We start from the raw sequence: 13,477 nt of genomic DNA, 5'->3' as shown, positions 1-13,477 counted from the left end.
CTACATTGACTTAGATGGGACTGAGCTGCAACTAAACCACGTGACCAACAAATGGTGACATCACTGGCCTTGGAACAGGCCACGGCACTCACGGAGAGCCCAACCTCTTATAGCAACTGATCGTTTGACTCCCGTAGATCTTATATTAAAGACCTATCCTGAGGTAGGTCATCAATATCTTTTCCTAGATAACTCCTTTATTTATTTTTTGATCAGTGACAATTCTAGTGAGATTAGAGCCCTGACAGAAAAACATGGCTTATTATGATAACTGATCCAACCTAATACCCCTTTGTCATTAAATCTTGTGGTTTTGCAGCATTTTTGACAAACATAAGTTAAAATGAACAATTCCACCACAACATATGAATAAACCCATTGACTTGGATAGGACAGAAATGACTCCACTGGGCTACATCTTGATAAAAGATAAGCAACTCGGAGGGCTAGTTTTTATGTTCCATTGCCATGTCTTATTGTATTCATATTTTATTTTATTGTGTCACATATTTTTTGGTTTTAATGTTTTTCTTTCTATAAAAGGGTGTGCAAGCAGGAATCCTGTAATGTCTGCAAAGGGTGACAGAAAGGTAGAGACCAGTTGGCTAAGTTTGCAAGTAAAATGTCTAGAGGTGAAGTGAGTTTTTATTGTAGAGAGATAAGAAGCAAATGTTATGGTGAAGTTGTAAGGTGTGCCGGGGGAATATTCATGTACAGTATGTGTTTTGTGATACTCATGTTGTACTATTTATGTGGCTGTGTCTTTAAGTCATGACTGTTTGGACTGCAGGTGGAGTGGAGGGAAATCAACTGAAATGCCGGACAGAGTAGAAATTGTTGGACTAAGCTGTCATAGAGAATTTCTGTTTAGAGTACAACTGAGTTGAAAGAATGCCCCATACCGCCAGAGACTCTGATAACATTGCTGGGAGTCAGGGGCAGACTGGCCATAGACCCTACAGGGAATTTTCCTGGCGTATAATGTATCATGCAGGATACTACTATATACAGTACAGACCAAAAGTTTGGACACACCTTCTCATTCAAAGAGTTTTCTTTATTTTCATGACTATGAAAATTGTAGATTCACACTGAAGGCATCAAAACTATGAATTAACACATGTGGAATTATATACATAACAAACAAGTGTGAAACAACTGAAAATATGTCATATTCTAGGTTCTTCAAAGTAGCCACCTTTTGCTTTGATTACTGCTTTGCACACTCTTGGCATTCTCTTGATGAGCTTCAAGAGGTAGTCCCCCAAAATGGTTTTCACTTCACAGGTGTGCCCTGTCAGGTTTAATAAGTGGGATTTCTTGCCTTATAAATGCGGTTGGGACCATCAGTGGCGTTGAGGAGAAGTCAGGTGGATACACAGCTGATAGTCCTACTGAATAGAATCTCGACCTGCGGATTGGGAATATACCTAGCAAAGCACGAGGACTTCCAGCGCCCCATATTGCGGATAACATGCGCGGGCACCTGGAGCTTGGAGGCCGAGGAGGCGGCTCCTATGCGGAACGAGTGCCCTGAAATTGTATCTGGATTATACCCCAAACCTGCTGCTAACGTGCGGATGTGGGAAAAGACCTGAGCCGCGGTGAGGGGCCTGCCCTGGAGGGGAAGAAGCGGGTCCTCTGGAGAAAGAGGAAGGAGAAACTCGGTAAGGTCTCCCAGCACCTTGACAGGACACCAACTGTTTGACATGGGGAAGAACTTGATCTCGACGGGAGGACCTACCTGACTATTTTTGGCGACTAGAGGAAATTGAACGATTCCGGTGACAATGCCGAATGAACCTGAGTGAATCGAGTGACGTCCTGAATGATTCAGGATGAAGAACCTAACCCTTCGCGATTCAGGTGGTTGTACGTGGCCGTAACAGAAAAGATGTCCCGAGCGACACAGGAGGTAACATGAGCCTGAGCGATTCAGACAGGTGCCGGGCTGTTAAATGTCCTGAGCGATTCAGGAAGGCACCGGATAGTTATGAGGTGGAAACTAAGATGGACCATAATAGTGGATGGCGTCTGAGTTATTTTAGGAAAGAGACAGCCAGTACGCGGACCTGAGTGATTCAGGTGGACACTGGCCGACAAGAAAACCCGAGCGAATCAGGCAGAAAAGTTAACCCTGGAGGCGCAGGTAGAAGACAGTCTGGTGAAAGTATCCGGCTAAGTGGACCTGACGTGTTCAGGAAGGCCTAGACAGATATAAAACAGACGGAACAGGCGACGGCCACTAACTAATAAAATGAGTCGGCGACGGACATTGGTGGCAAAACTTGATGATCCAGGATGACAGAGGCAGAGCGAGCCTGGGCGATCCAGGATGACAGAGGCAGAGCGAACCTGGGCGATCCAGGATGACAGAGGCAGAGTGAGCCTGGGCGATCCAGGATGACAGAGGCAGAGTGAGCCTGGGCGATCCAGGATGACAGAGGCAGAGTGAGCCTGGGCGATCCAGGATGACAGAGGCAGAGCGAGCCTGGGCGATCCAGGATGACAGAGGCAGAGCGAGCCTGGGCGATCCAGGATAACAGAGGCAGAGCGAGCCTGGACAATCCAGGATGACAGAGGCAGAGCGATCCTGGGCGATCCAGGATGACAGAGGCAGAGCGAGCCTGGGCGATCCAGGATGACAGAGGCGGAGCGAGCCTGGGTGATCCAGGATGACAGAGGCGGAGCGAGCCTGGGCGATCCAGGATGATAGAGACAGAGCGAGCCTGGGCGATCCAGGAGACAGAGGTAGGTATGAGCCTGGGCGATCCAGGAGACAGAGGCAGAGCGAGCCTGGGCGATCCAGGATGACAGGAAACAAAGCGAGCCTGGCCGATCCAGGATGACAGAGGCAGAGCGAGCCTGGGCGATCCAGGATGACAGAGGCAGAGCGAGCCTGGGCGATCCAAGATGACAGAGCGAGCCTGGGCGATCCAGGATGACAGAGCGAGCCTGGGCGATCCAGGATGACAGAGGCAGCGTGGGCCTGGGCGATCCAGGGAGACATCAGATGATGTGTGAGAGCGAGACAAGAAGCAGGGAAGACAGACAAAAGACGTATGCGTGATACCTGAAGAATTCAGGAAGCTGTTGAGCAGCTACTTGGCTGATCGGGGGGACTGGATATCAGACGGTACTGCAGCCCTGTTTCTTTTAGAAAAATGTGCCCAAAATGGTACATTAGGAACTGGAAAATAGCACCTCCACCTAAACTGGGAAGGGAAGAACCCGGTTAAGGGAAATCCTGCCCCCCATCAAGTGTGTCAGCCAAGCGGAGACTGCCGATCTCCAGATGACTGGAGAACTCCCCGTTTTTTCGTTCCCAAACAAAATCTAGTCGGGTCAGAAGGAGAAATAACTGAGGAGATGATGGCCTGGGCGATCCAGGAGACAGAGGTGGGTATAAGCCTGGGCGATCCAGGAGACAGAGGTAGGTATGAGCCTGGGCGATCCAGGAGACAGAGGTAGGTATGAGCCTGGGTGATCCAGGAGACAGAGGTAGGCACGAGCCTGGGCGATCCAGTGGGAAACAGGGAAACATATGAATAAATGAACATACACATACAGAACGGCCCTGCTACCACTACATATCAGTACAGATGACGGCAGGCAAATGGTCGGCGTGCAGTGACCTCGCATAGAGTTTAGGCTGAAGCTGTGTATTGCCAACCCAGGTGAGTCGTATTCATGTAAAACACAGCCCATCATGCGCTCCAACGTGAGGATTCTGCCCTGTATGACCAGCTCCTAGCAACCACAACAAGGAATAGAGGAGCTGGTTTAGCTGCAAGCCACTATCAAGAGCGATGTCAGTGTGTGCGAACCTGATCTGCAAAATGCCGCTGTAGGAAGCATAGAGGAACCGGGAGGAGCGAGCACCAGTAAGTTTGGGCAGCAATGCCACAGTACTAACCAGGACACCACCTGTGATTCAAAACACACAAGTTCGGCAGTGGTTCTCAACATGCGTTCCATGCTGGAACGCACGCCGACCCCGCGACCAGAAGCAGGGAAACACATGAGCGCTGATCGGAGGAGCCCTGTGGAGGGGATGGACTGAGGGAAGGAGCTTACCCGTCCTGGAGACGCGTACAAGCGGCGGACGACTCGGACTGCAGTATGAAAGTTTTTTTTTTTTTTTTTTAAAGGAGACCAGTCTGAGTGAATATGAACCAGGATCTCCCTGAGGTGAACAGAAAAGTAGGCCTATGGAATGTAACAGACCACCGAGGAAAGGAACGTAAGCCTTAAAAGAACGCAGTTATGTTTGTTGGGAGAGAGGTACCAGAGCGGTGGGTGCAGACTGCCCCGGTGAGATTGAGTAAAACCATGACATAGCAATGAACAGGAGAATGCAGCTTTGAGTGGAAGCAGAGTACAACACATGATGTAACAACAAATGGGGCTTTAGATGTGAGTGGTACCTAAAAAACATGATATGGGCGCAGCTCTGAGTATGGGAATGGAGTGTAGGAAAAGATGTAAAAGCAGACATGCGGACGCAGCTTTGGATGTGAACGGAATATTAACTTGATGTGACAGCAGACATGGAAAAACCTGAAGTAGCATGGGACGTGTGAACGGAGCTCTGGGTGCGAGTAGAGTAAACCTGATATATCGATAGACGGATGAATGAAACTCTGGTCGAGGGTGGAGTGCAAAAAATGATTTGCCAGCGTAGTGTGAATGCACTTCTGGGTGTGGCCGAGAATGAAATTGGTAGAACAGAAGCTCTAAATGTGAGTAGAGCATAAACATGATGTAACAGTGAAAGTGAATGCAGCTCTGAAACAAGCCTAGTATGAACATGTTGTCACAGCGGACGTGTAAACACAGCTCTCAAGGTGAGCAGAGCAGACATGGAATAACAGTCGACGCATGAACACAGCTTTGGTTGTGAGTGGAGCAAGGTGTGAACACCAGGGTGGTGCGTCCTGAGAATAAAATGGAGTAACTGTAGCAGCTGTAAGCCGAGTACACAACATGTAATAACAGGCGTGTAATACGGATCCAGCTGTCGGCTGGGTACGGAATGAGATGTAACAGCCAACAGGTGACCGCAGCTTGAATGTGAGACCAATCTGAGTGAATACGAACCAAGAGTAGGAAAGTGCTGGACAGTAAAGACGTGCGGATGCAGCATAAGACATGAAATAAAAGCCGGAAGTGTAAATGCCGCTCAGGATAACAGCAGAGCATGAAAGTGCGGCAGGGTTTTTAAGTACATGGAGCAGTGAAATACATGAAGTCTAAAGATGGTGGTAGCGGAGGGAGGGGGAGACATGTGGCAAGGAACAGCTACAGCAAGAGGCCTAAACAATAAACGCTGCATCCGATCTCCAAACGTGACGTCACGTGCAGCCCGGGTAACTCTTCCTTTACAGCCAACCAGCTGAAGCAACTTTTCATACGAGATGAACAAAGCGAAGTAAAACTTGTAAGATTTATAGGAACTAACTCCTATTACCAACAAACAAAGTTGAAGAGAAATAGAAGTATTTAGCCCCAACGAGCAAACCTGAGGTAGCAGATTCTGAGGCGAAGCCTCCCGTTCACTAGCAAAGCCGGTTCCGACCGGCCAGGAGAGACGGCCCCGGCCCAACCTACTTACGTAGTATGGCGCGTGCATGCTACGGTAGCAGAGAGCAAAATAGCAAGCTCCATGCTGCAAAGAAAAATCCTACCACCAGAGAAGCTAGTTTGCTAATGACACCCAGCGGTAGCTGTGCACCTGAGAACCCACGCCAGAATGACAGAGGCAGAAGCACGAAGCGACCGCCCCCAGGGTGAGGCTGCTTGGGATTATATAGAGGGCAGCCCCACCCACAAATCCAGGCTGTAACCAGCCTTACTATTAGACCTTATTCTGTTAAATATGGAATTTCTTCAAAAGGATTTGATTGACACCACTGAGAAAAAGGAATCCCTGCAAGCTACATTATGCTCCTTATTATCCACTGATGAATATCAGGATTATATATCTAAGCTTCAACCTTTTTTGGACAAATTAAGGACTGAAATACAGGATACTAAACGTAGCAAGTGGCAGCGTGATGCTCTAGATTATAACACAGGGAATGTATATAACTGGTCAACCAACCAGCAGTCACAACCACGTACCCAAAAATCGGGAAAGAAAACCTTCACAAGGGATCCGACCCAGATGCAACAAAACAACTCTACTGCTGAGCCTTTTTTAGATTATCCAGCCAATTTGGCAGGAAGAAGCGAACGCGACGCGGAGGAAGAAAACACCACCGCTACCAACATAAAGACCAGGAGCAAAAGACCATTCGGCAAAAAACGCAATTGAATGATTCTAGTATTGTGGTAAATATCTCTTCACATGTATTATCAGATATACAACTGAATGTTTTGACCAAGGTTTTGAGCTTTTGCCCCAATAGTAACACAGATTGGTTACAACTTGAAGCGGATATGTACCAATTTTTCCGCAGGCTAAAGCTCAAAACCTGGTTTTCATCTCGTCCGTTCACTGGTAATATATGTACCACTACTGAATTGAGATTAAGTGACTATGACCTGTTTAATAAGAGTGATTTTATTCCACCTGTGTCATCCCCGGCGATTGATTTATTTATCGATGCAGTAATGAAAGATGTCAATACGTTGAAATTGAATGCAAACAATAGATTTGTACATCCTAATATAACACAATTGGAGTGGCGTGCTATTGATGAGTTAGTCCATGACCACAGTCTCACCATCAAGCCTGCCGACAAGGGCGGTGCGATTGTGGTCAAGGACACTCATCAGTATATTGCGGAAGCACATAGACAATTGGAGGACAGTGAGATTTACCAGAAATTGCATACTGATCCCAGATGGGACATTGAGCGGAGGATACAGAGTTTGTTACATGAGGCCACCAATGCTGGCATCATTGATGACAAGCTTAAGGATTTTCTTTCAGTTTCACATCCAATGACACCTTTTCTTTACTTATTGCCTAAGATTCACAAAAATCTCAAAACCCCCTCTGGGAGACCTATTATCTCGGGGAGAGAATCCCTATTGTCTAATATTTCCATCTTTTTAGATAGGGTATTACGGCAATATGCAATATCAGCCCAATCTTATATTCAGGACACCTCTGATTTTCTCAATAAACTGACAGAGATTACGTTACCACCTGATGCAATTTTAGCATCGCTAGACATAACTAGTCTTTACACTTCAATCAGACACAATCTTGGGATAGAGGTAGTTACCAAAGCCCTGACTCAATCTACTTTCTCTGTTGAATGTCAGGACTTTATCTTATAACTATTACACTTAGTTCTGACATGTAATTACTTTTTATTTGGGGATCATTTTTATCTCCAGAGGAAGGGGACCGCCATGGGGTCCAATGTGGCCCCGACTTACGCCAACATGGTGGTCTCCTTCCTCGAGGAGTCCTACATCTATGTATCGCCCCACTTCCGATATGTTCTGAAGTGGTGGCGATACATAGATGAAATTTCTTTGATTTGGACTGGATCTGAGGACTCACTCCGTGAGTTCTTTCATTTCCTTAACACCATTGACCTAGATATTAAATTTACCTTGGAACATTCCAAGGAACAGATACACTTTTTGGATACTCTCATCACTGTGAAAGATCATGTGCTGTCGACTGGCATGTATTGCAAGCCCACCGATCGCAATACATTACTAAGTTACAATAGCGCACACCCCGGAGCCATGATTAAGTCCCTCCCCCTGAGCCAATTTCTTTGAGCGAAACGCATAGTAAGTAATGATGATGAATTATCAGGCACATTAAATCGGATGACACAGACTTTTGTAGATAGAGACTTTCCCTTACCTCTATTGAATGAACATCTGACCTCTATACAGGGGAAATCATGCACTGACCTCCTCAAAAAGAAAGGTAGGATCAAGAAACAAACAAATAGAATCCCCCTAGTTACTGTTTATACGGAGGACAGTGTACATATTAGACAGATTGTTTCAAGACACTGGCCCATTTTTAAAAGTGGACATGGGGGGATTTAAAAATTTCTTCTTCCTCCCCTCATGTCATACAAAAGAGCCAGAAATCTTAAGGATAAATGAATCCACACGGATATTGGTCCACAAAAATAATCTGGTCAAACCTTCTTACGCTGCCCTAAGCTGGGAAGTTTCCCTTGCTTAAACTGCATAAATTGTCGCTATATGCAGAAAGGTAGTTTCTTCCTACATCCATTGACACAGAAGAAATATTACATTAAACACTATCTAACATTCGATTCCTCATTTGTTGTGTATATACTTTGGTGCCCATGCCAGTTTCTATATGTTGGACTTCTCTGGATTTTAAAACCAGAATTAACCAACACAAATACACCATTCGCAAAAAACTTATGGACCTTCCAGTTCTAAAACACTTTACTGACATGGGCCACAAAGAAAGGGATCTTAGGTGTATACTAATAGATCATGTCCCCACTCCCCGTGGGGGTGGTAATAGACATACATTACTTAAGAAATGTGAGATTCGCTGGATTGCCAGATTAAATACATTAAGACCTCAAGGGTTAAATGTAGACTATAGGCCCTGGCTGCTGTCCTGAGTGGGCTGTTTCGGATTTTGCTTGCTTGCTCCATTATGGAAGTGTATTTGATAGTGCCCCCTGTTTATCAACAGGGTGATTTTATGTATTTTCTTATCTTTTGTCTCTTTTCACTTATGTCTAGAATCACGATGAGGATTGGGCCCGTTTTTGGAGTGAGCGGTGGAATACTGGTCAACTGGATTAAGATGGTGCCTTAGTAATTGCATTAATAAACTTATATTATATGTTCCCATAATCCTGTTTTGGTACTCTTTTTATACATCATGATTTTTTATGTAATACTTTATCTTGGGGAACCATCTTCATGTTACGTGAGCTACAATTTTGTCCTCACTTTCTACACCACTCGCATGGGATTTGCTATATATAGCATGAGTATGGTGTCTCTATAGTGTTACTTACATGTGATTCGCATATCCTGGTCTGATGTCCAGACTGCCTTTTAAAAAATTCTGTTGGAATTAGTATTTATCTGAGGGGTTGGTGACATCAGGCGCTCTAGTGCTTGCCTTTTAAAATAAATCTTTTCCCCCGTAATCTAGAGGATGATTCCTTGTCTGTCATGCTGGATATCCAGAAATGGCCGCTTGCGGACAGAGGGGATATTCTAACTTGTGGTCATGTGTGTATAACACGTGCCACAATAGTTGGACTCCTCGTAAGACTAGGGGGCATTTTATTAACAACAATCTTGAGTGTCTTCTCTATATATGTTTGGAGTCTTGCGGTACTTCCGCCTTATATATACCATATCCCTTTCTAATATTACGGTACTACCGTGTAAGAAGTCACCAATTTATACCTCTCAGGTCCACTACTGTCCCATTCTTACAGTACCGACACTCTGACTGTTGCCTTTACTAATTACAGTATGGCACTGGGTCTAGCCATATTATGCTGCTGATGATCCCATGTGATTGGTTGCTATGACATCTCTAATGTGTGCGCTCCACGGTCTGTGGAACGCTTGAAACATCGCGATGTCTCCGATGACGTGGCCATCCATACTTGTGATCACGTGATCGGACGCGCGATTCCATGTCTTGGACATTCCGAAAGGTCCTGTGACATGCGCAATACAATGATCGGATCAATGCGCGATCACATGACCTGGAAGTTTAGAAAGGTCCTTTGACATGCGCATTACAATGATGGGTACGCCGAGATCCAGGCGGACCAGCCCCATCGCCCACTCCAAGGATCTGCCGCATCAATGTTTTTAAGGTACACCTGTACACTCTAGGTCATTATGAAGACCTTCACACATGTCTTTAATCACAATTATGATAAGATGATATGTTTTCATTTTTTATGCTGATCGTATAAAGTGGCATTGTTGCCACATGATTACACTGTATTGTACTATGAATGGATTGCACAAATATATTGATATTGTGTTTATATTGACATTTTGAGTTGATTGAATTTGATCAAGATAATTGATTTGATGATTACTTAATCATGTAAAGCTGTATAAATATGCACATTGCACTACCTACTATGTCACTGCTTGAGGAAGATCCCAGTAAGCGGATCGAAACGTCGCGGGTCTGGTGAATAAAGCCGTTTTCTACTTTTTTACGCCTTGGATGTGCTGTGGAATCTTTTTCATTTTATATTCATTGGAGGTGGATCGCCCCCACAGCCGCTGGCACTCCGACCGTTCTCTACAGACAGCTGTGCTGCCCACACTCTCTACCTTCATTTATCTTTTATTAGCTATCGTATACTGCTGTTTATAGATAGTACACGATCAGTCCAGGGGACAACATTGGCATGAGTTGCATCTAGATTGTTTTTTTATCTTTGTATTGTTTGTGCTGGATTTAGCCCTAGTTGTATAGACAAAGATCCCGTCTTCTGCAGAGAACTCAGTGGACCTGTGTCTTTATTACAACCATATTATGTAACTATGTGTGGGAAGAGCCAGTTTGGAAAGTTTCCAAGGAGTATGAGAGATAAGCACAGTATAAACAAGTGAAAAAGTGAACTGAGTTTTTCTCAATATGAGACACAAGATTTTGATGGTCATTTATCAAGACCAATGTGCTTAATTTATGCTGGTGTAGATTTCAGTCATCACCTATACTAGAAAATTGGCGTAAGTGATGATAAATTTGCCATCACCTCCTGTCCCCATCACACCCCCTTTGTTGCAACATGGCGAGGGCAGTATAGAAAAGACACTTGCACCAGGATTTAGGTGTAATGGCATTGGGGTTTTTAGACTTTTTTACGCTACAAAAGTGGCATACAGGGATAATAAATCTTTCGTTAAAGGGTTTGTCCCATGAACAATATTCTACAGTATTCAAACCAACACCAGCATCTGAATACTTTTGTAATTGCATGCAATTAAAAATGTATTATAGCTACTGAGTTATTCAATAAAATGGATCTGTATAGTGACTTTTTCAAACGTCTCTGTCCTGCTCAATGAGATGGAAGCACATCCTCGAGCTGCCACTAGCTGCAGCAGACAGTATGGGCCCTCGCAAGCTTCAGATCTCCAGATCTATGTGAGTTACGACCGCCCTCGCAAGCTCCAGATCTCCAGATCTATGTGAGTTACGACCGCCCTCGCAAGCTCCAGATCTCCAGATCTATGTGAGTTACAGGTCTGGTTCTAGCTTTTTTTTTTTTTTTTAGAAAGAGGTTATCATGTACTAGATAATGTGTGTTTTTCAATTTTTACCTTAGTCATGGGATAACCCCTTTATTATGTTCACATGGTGGACATATGTCGGAAAAATCTGACATCTAATTGCTGTGGAATCTGCGGCACAAATCAAAGGCTGACCCTTGGATTTCTGCCACAGGTTTGTAATTTGAATGTTGCAGATCTTATCGTGGATTACCTCAATTCAATTGGATTAATCCACATACAGACACCCTCTATGGTTTCCATTTGAAAACCATGGCAGGGAATGTTTTTCAGAGGCTAATGAGGGATGCCATACAGAGGCATCCATCACCCATAGGTTTTTATGCCCCCGCACCCCCGTTAAAGGGATTGTTTTGTTTACAGTACACTGCAGGATAGAGTACCACAGTCTACTCTGCTGTCCCACAAGTTGAGCATCCCTGCTCTAGAGCTTAACCCCTGTGCTTAATAATGTGTTGTCCAGCAGTGGAGAATGTAGAGAAAATGTGATGGTGGCACCAAGACCTTCTGTTGGTATCAAGCCACACCTGAAAGGGGCCTAAAGGGCTACCTGTCTTGCTTGTCTGCTACTTAATACAGTAATATAGCCCAGTGCAGGGTTGCAGGCTCGGACTGGCCCACAGGGGTACAGGTGGATCCCCTGGTGGGCCCTTGAGCAAGGTGGGCCCCTAGTCTCCCACCCCCTGCACAAATGACACATAACACAGTAGACTTACTGCACCACATACATATATTCAATGTACAGCACCTCCACCAGCCGATGTTCATATAAAAAACTTGATAGATTATTAAAAACACTACCCAGTTTATTATTATAGACACGATCAGAGCTGAGATGACTTCTAGGTATAGAGGAAAGCTAGCCAGTATCCTCTTTTCCCCAGGACCTATCTTCTTAAAGTTGCTTCATGGACCCCCATATTCAATCATCTGGTAGAATATTGCTGCTGTGTAAGCAGGTAATATTTGAACATATCCATACGGTGGGCCACCAAAATGAATTTTACTGGTGGGCCCTAGGCACCCCAGTCTGACACTATTTACTACAGGTATCCTCAGGATAAGTCATCATTTATCACATTGGCAGGGTCCGAGTTCCAGCACCCCTGCAGATCAGCTGTTTCAGGGAGCCGTGGCACTCACCAGAGGTCTGGTGAGCACTGTGGCTTCCTGGCAGCTTACCAAGCATTACGTTGTAGGTATTGCAGCTCAGCTACATTGACTTGGATGGGACTGAGCTGCAACTAAACCACGTGACCAACAAATGGCCTTGGAACAGGCCATGGCATTCACGGAGAGCCCAACCTCTTCTAGCAGCTGATCGTTGGACCCCCGTAGATCTGATATTAAAGACCTATCCTCAGGTAGGTCATCAATATCTTTTCCTAGATAACTCCTTTATTTTTCTTTTGATCAGTGACAATTCTAGTGAGATTAGAGCCCTGACAGAAAAACATGGCTTATTATCATAACTGATCCAACCTAATACCCCTTTGTCATTAAATCTTGTGGTTTTGCACCTTTTTTGACAAACATAAGTTAAAATGCACAATTCCACCACAACATATGAATAAACCCATTGGATTGGATAGGACAGAAATGACTTCACTGTGCTACATCTTGATAAAAGATAAGCAACTCGGAGGACTAGTTTTTATGTTCCATTGTCATGTCTTATTGTATTCATATTTTATTTTATTGTGTCACATATTTTTTGTTTTTAATGTTTTTCTTTCTATAAAAGGGTGTGCAAGCAGGAATCCTGTAATGTCTGCAAAGGGTGACAGAAAGGTAGAGACCAGTTAGCTGAGTTTGCAAGTAAAATGTCTAGAGGTGAAGTGAGTTTTTATTGTAGAGAGATAAGAAGCAAATGTTATGGTGAAGTTGTAAGGTGTGCCGGGGGAATATTCATGTACAGTATGTGTTTTGTGATACTCATGTTGTACTATTTATGTGGCTGTGTCTTTAAGTCATGACTGTTTGGACTGCAGGTGGAGTGGAGGGAAATCAACTGAAATGCCGGACAGGGTAGAAATTGTTGGACTAAGCTGTCATAGAGAATTTCTATGTAGAGTACAACTGAGTTGAAAGAATGCCCCATACCGCCAGAGACTCTGATCACATTGCTGGGAGTCAGGGGCAGACTGGCCATAGACCCTACAGGGAATTTTCCTGGTGGGCCAATGCCCCACAGGGTACTCCAGCCCTCTTCACTGCCGCTGAC

The sequence above is a fragment of the Bufo bufo genome, chromosome 4 (assembly GCF_905171765.1).
Source record: "Bufo bufo chromosome 4, aBufBuf1.1, whole genome shotgun sequence".
NCBI lineage: Eukaryota > Metazoa > Chordata > Amphibia > Anura > Bufonidae > Bufo > Bufo bufo.
Note: the sequence above shows the minus strand (reverse complement) of the source record.